The sequence below is a fragment of the Gossypium arboreum genome, chromosome 7, assembly GCF_025698485.1.
Source record: "Gossypium arboreum isolate Shixiya-1 chromosome 7, ASM2569848v2, whole genome shotgun sequence".
NCBI lineage: Eukaryota > Viridiplantae > Streptophyta > Magnoliopsida > Malvales > Malvaceae > Gossypium > Gossypium arboreum.
The window spans coordinates 49,208,944-49,215,035 of record NC_069076.1 but is presented as its reverse complement, the minus strand read 5'-3'; positions in this window follow the sequence as shown (position 1 = coordinate 49,215,035).

The following is a 6,092-nucleotide window of genomic DNA, read 5'->3' as shown; positions in this document are numbered from 1 at the left end:
AGCCATAAATATTACGTGTATGCAAGGTTTCATACTTAGATACAGTCATACATATATCGTACACTCATCAGTCAACCTACCTCTAGGGTATAATGGTCATTTCCATCCATTAGGGGTAAAATAGTAATTTTACCCCTCAGGGGTATTTTGGTCATTTAACTACTTTTGGGGTCTTAGTACAGATAATGACCTTTAAAAAGGTTTACAATCATCTCAAATGACTCAGATAACCTGTATGGCCCAAGAAGTGTAAATGGGCTCGAGGCCCGTTACTCGGCCCAAGTGGGCCGACACGCTCTTGTGACACAAATAGCCCAATTTCAGTCACGATTTTGCGTTACCATAGTCCACTCCATTATTTTTCACTTACCGTTAACTTTATCCGTGTGGGGTCTACGAGCCCATTGGGCCCATACGGCCTATCTTGACCCATCTAGGCCCATAACGGCCCAAGCTTACGAAAACGCTCATGGTGGCCTCTACTGTTTGTCGTCCCTGATTTGTGGGCTTAGTTTAGCACACGAGCATTCGTATGCTCGTGAGGCCTCAAATGCCGAAGTTTCAACTTTTCAGCTTTTCGGCTTTTGCCGATTCACAACAATGTAATGGTGTGAATACACACCTTTGTTCATCGTTTTGGTGGTAGCAACAGTTTGGGTGTACGTTTACACTTCTTTTTGGAGAGGAAAACGATAATCACCACGCACCCAACCTAAATCCAAAATAATGATCCAAAGTCAGCTTTTAGTTATTTGGATTAACCACTCTCTTATTATCTCTTAATTCCCAACATAATATACCTCTTAACTTGATAGCACAAGTAAGGTTCAAACCATCCTTAACCCACGATCACCCACTTATTGGCAACGATCTGCATTAAAGTCCACTTTATTACACAACCTTAAATATAATCCACCTTAATCATGTGAACTTCTTACCGAAACAAGGACTAAGAGAGGAGAGTAACAGTATTTGGCTTTTCCCAACATAAACTACAATCAAGCACACGATGTAAATGCACCCTTTAACAATAATCGATGAAAAGAAAGGGATTAGAGAGAAAGACTATTATAGTAGAGAAAAAAGAAAGAGAAGTGGCACAACCGTGAACCCACACATTGGAGATAGCAATAACAAGGCTCAGCTAATGCTAGGATTTTGACATCCAAGAGGAAACTCAGTTACCTTGATCATGTGAAAGCCCTATAGTGACCCTAGTCAGAAAGTGGTTTCGAGACCGCTAAACCGAGTCACCAAATTATTTGAATGTGATATTTATCGTCTAAAATATGTGAATATGAATGTGCGAAAATTTTAAGCTTCGATTTAGTTAATTACATGTGAATGTAGTACATAGGACTTGTGTGACAGTTTTGAAATGTGATAGTCTAATCTACAAGGATCAAATAGTGCATGTAATCAAAAGGGAGGACTTGCATGTCAATTTTCCCCCCAATTAGTAGTGGCCGGCCATGAGCATGGGTGGACAAAATGTTATGGCTAAAAAACATGTCATAGACATGTTGGGTTAATGCATTATGTAAGGAAAAATAAAATAAGGGCATGGTAATAAAATAATGAAAGGAATATGATGAAAACAAAGAAAAAAAAGTGTGTGGTTGTTTCCCCCCCCCATTTTGCCAAACTAGAAAAAAAGGAAGGCTTCATCCTTTGGTTCATCCTTGGCGAAAATTTTAAAGAGGAAGGAAGAAGAAGGGTTGAAGAGGTTCGCCATGCATGTAACTAGGCTAAGGTATGTTTGATGAGGTTCCATGAGATGCATGCATGTTTTAGTTGGTAGCTTGAGTTCTACCTAGCCCATGGTCTAAATCTTGCTAGGTGATGGAAATGACACTTTCGGCCATGGATGCATCATTCTTGCTTGGTGTTGATGTCATTTACATGCTAAAAATGAAGCTTTGTAATGATGCATGTGATGGTGGATTGATGACTCTTGAATCTTCTTTTTAGCATTTTTTTGAGTGAGACATTAAGTTCTTTGTTTAACCATGACCAAAATTGAAATGGTATGGTGTTGTGATGCATTCGGCCATGGTAGAAAGTAGAGGAAAAATATGGTTGTTGTTAGATGAAGTAGAGTCTAACAAATGAGCACATATGTGCATTAGTTGATATATGGAGAAGAATCGGCTAGCAAGTTGTGTGCCAAGGCCGAATATAATTTTGTATATTAATGAGTAATGCATGTGTTGAATTGATGGAAAGGGAGAGGATGCTTTAATAGTGTATATATATGTGTACTAGCCAAGTTTTGAACTTGAAACAAAATGGTGTTTAGTCAATACAAGTGACCATACTTGTAGAATGTATTAAGTGTTGCAATCGGCCTTAGCATAGATGTGTATGTTCGGCCACATGAATGAGTACATAAGTTGATGTGTATGTTTGGCCATAGGTAAGCATATTGATGGCTTTATCTTGACTTAGAAAATTCGGCTAAGGGGAATATTAGCTAATATGTTGAATTCGATTCGTGATTTCGTACATATGTGACTCTAATGTCTAATGTTTTTATGGGCTAAGTACCTTGAGCTTCTCTTTTGATGTTCAAATGAATTGTGTTAAATTGCTTAATGTGATTAAAAATGCGCATGACCATTGTGTATTTGAGCTAAAAGGTGGCCATATGACCTATTAAACTCCTTGTCATATTCGGCCATAAGCTAGCATAATGAGACTTTAATAAGTTAAATTTGTTTGAATTAGCTCAAGAGCTTAGAGGACCACAGTTGGATAAAGGAAAGGAAAAGTTATCGAATAGCCACCAAATCGTTCGACCACATCCGAGGTAAGTTTTCGAGTAATGGAAGTTAGATTATGATTTGATTAGATCATGTTTTAAGCAAATCAAAATCATGTTTTGTATGCGGCTATTGTCGAAATTGCAAGTGTGATAAGTGTCTTGTGCTTGAGCTTTGGTAATGAAAATGAAATACTGAATGTGTCATGATTTATTAATAAATGTGCTTGGTTATCCGAATGATGTCCGGCTAAGTCCCAAGGCTTTGTGCTAAGTGACTATATCCGACTAAGATCCAAGGCATTTGTGCGAGTTACTAATCCGGGCTAAGCCCAAGGCATTTGTGCGAGTTACTAAATCCGTTAAGTCCCAAGGCATTTATGCGAGTTACTATAACCGGCTATGTCCCAAGGCATTTGAACGAGTAGCTATATCCGGTTAAATTCAAGGTACGTGATTTGGGAATGAGCAATCTTGCTGTAAAAATTTCAGTTAATACGCTTGTAAAATCCCAACAATGTGGTATGTTTCAGTATGTGCATTGGAATAGTGATTCCTTCGAATAATATTCGCTCGATCGAGTAATGAGCTTCCAGATTTGGCTAAGATGATCCCTTATGTATGAATATAGGGGTTGGAATGTGAAGTAGGAATGATTTGAGAATATGTATATATGGAATCATCCGCTTAGTTATATGAATGCTATACTTCAGCTTGTACTTAAATTCTCTGCTCAAAACTTACTAAGCATTTAATGCTTACTCCGTTTCTTTGATTTTCTGCTTTATAGATTTTGGTTCTTCACTATCGGACTCGTGATTTTGAAGTCGAAGTCGCCCACACTATCAAAGCTCCTTTTGGTATACTTTTGGTTGAACTTTGAAATGGCATGTATAGGACCACCCTTTATTGTTGGTCATGAACCCTTCGGTTTTGTGTAAATTTGGATAGCCATGCGAAAATGGCTTAAATATACTTTGATCATAGCATTATAATCATTTTGTATGTTGTCCGTCGAGAGGTATGGAAATGTTGGTAACGGTTAGCCATGGGAATGGTTGTTCATGATCACTTTTGGTATATGTATGACAAACTCTAGTTGATCCCTGGAGGATCATGAATTAGGTAAAGTTTACCTTAAAAATAGATGCTGGCAGCAGCAGTGATGTGGATGTGAAAAATCACTAAAAATAGTATAAATTGAATTAAATAGTGAATAAATTATGTAATCGAACCTTGATGAATCTATTTTCATAGAAAAGTAACGAAACATTCATATGAGTGGTATATTATGAGATGTTAAAGTTTTCGTGAGACAGGTCCAGAACGGTTTCTGGATCCCCTGATATGACTTTGGAAATTCATTATAAATTAACCAGAGACATTTAGAAGTCTTTCCATATATGTATAGATTCCTTTTTGAGTCTAGTTTCTATAGAAACAAGCGGCATCAGTATTGAAGCCCTGTACAGGGAGATATCCAAGTCGTAATGCATGGTCAGTGTAGTCGAACCCTGTAATAGGGGAGACTTTAACTAATAAACTGGACTAATTGGCCCAACCAAAAATTCTAGAAAAAAATCCGTAGATGGAAAAATGAGTCTAGTTTCAGGAAAAAATTACGAAACTGATTTTCGAGTTTTGGAACTCAAGATATGATTTTTAAGGTGACAGTGACGCAGTTAGCCAGCTGCCTGGAAATTTTTAAAATGGACTGTGAAAGCAAGTGATTTAAGTCTGCAAACCCCTCGTGTCCGACTCCGACAACGGTCTCGGGTACGGGGTGTTACAGATCAAGCAGAGAGAGATTCGGCTAGGCAAAAGAGCATTCGGCTAGCTCAGAGAAAAGGCCAATTGAGTCGAAAAGGAGAGGAGGCAAGAGAGATTCAGTCAAGGCTCCAAGAGGGAAACGCAGTTAAGAGTAAGAGGGAGTAAGAGGGCCAAAGAAGAGTGTGACGAGGAGAAAAGGGAAATGGATATTAGAGAAATAAAGAATTCGGTCAAATATTTAGAAGAAAAGAGAGGAGAAGGTCATGTCATTCGACACAAGGTGGGATCAAAAGAATGAAATGAAGACAAGAAAATTTGGCTTAAATCCCAGAAGGCACGAAAAGATATTGGCACAAGGGAGAATGATACCAAAAATGTCAAAAAGAACAAAACCTGAAATAGACGAGAAAGAATTTGGCACCTACTCTCACACCAATTTCCAAAAATGCACTCTTAAAACCCCCTTGGCCGGATTTGCACCCACAAGCATCCCCATTCAGCTACAACTCCTTCCAATTTCAAATTCCTTGAAAATCTCCAAAATTTTCTCCCCTTATCCCTCTTTGATAACCTCCATAATAGCCTCTATGAGCTATTCAAACTCTCCACCACCAGAGTTCAAATCCAACACCAACTCTTGCCGTCCCTTGGTAGAAAAATAAATGCTTCTTGCTTGCCATGGGATTCGAACCCATGCCCCCCTCAGATGCTCCACACGTTACTTGCCACTAAGCCACAGGGCTTTTTGTGACATAAAATCCCATACACTTAAACATAAATCCTAACCGCTAGCAGCTAGTCTCCCTTAAGAATAAAACTAAAAATTTTTCCAAGGCCCAGACTCGAACCCAGGCTTCCTAAACACTCCCAAACACACCCAAATCACTAAGCCAGTAAAGCAAACATGAAATTTGTGTCAAACCATGCAAAATTACAGACCATACATTTTTGGGGCGTTACATCAAATCCTTCTCATGTTATTCCTACTGAAAACATTAAAATTCGGTGTAATTTGACATATAAAGAAGAACCAGTTCAGATATTAGCACGAGAAGTGAAAGAATTAATAAATAAAAAGCTTCTTCTAGTGAAAGTTTTATGGAAAAATCATAACGTAGAAGATAAACCGTAATTTATACATACTTTTATCCCATGTTTAGCACATTTATGAATGATTTCTCCTTAGGTTTGGTGAATTCAGTACTCCTAATCCTTTAATTTCATGTTTTATGCTTAGGTGAGCATAGGAGAGTAAAAAGAGCGAGATACGGGCGAAAAAAGGAGAAAATAGACCAACGTGGGAAATCAACACGGCCTGGACTTCCTCACACGAGTAATCCACACAGCCGTGTCCATTTGGCAGAATTGAAGCACGACTAACACGGGTAGACCATACACCTGTGCCTATTTAACATCCTTGACCACAGTCTAAAGCAATCGCACACGGGCGTGTCACATGGGCGTGTCCCTGTCGAGCCCAAGTATAGTCCTATTCGGAAAAGGCCACTTTTAAGGGCTCTTAGGCATTCTAAAGCCTATTTAAACACCTGAGGAGACACTT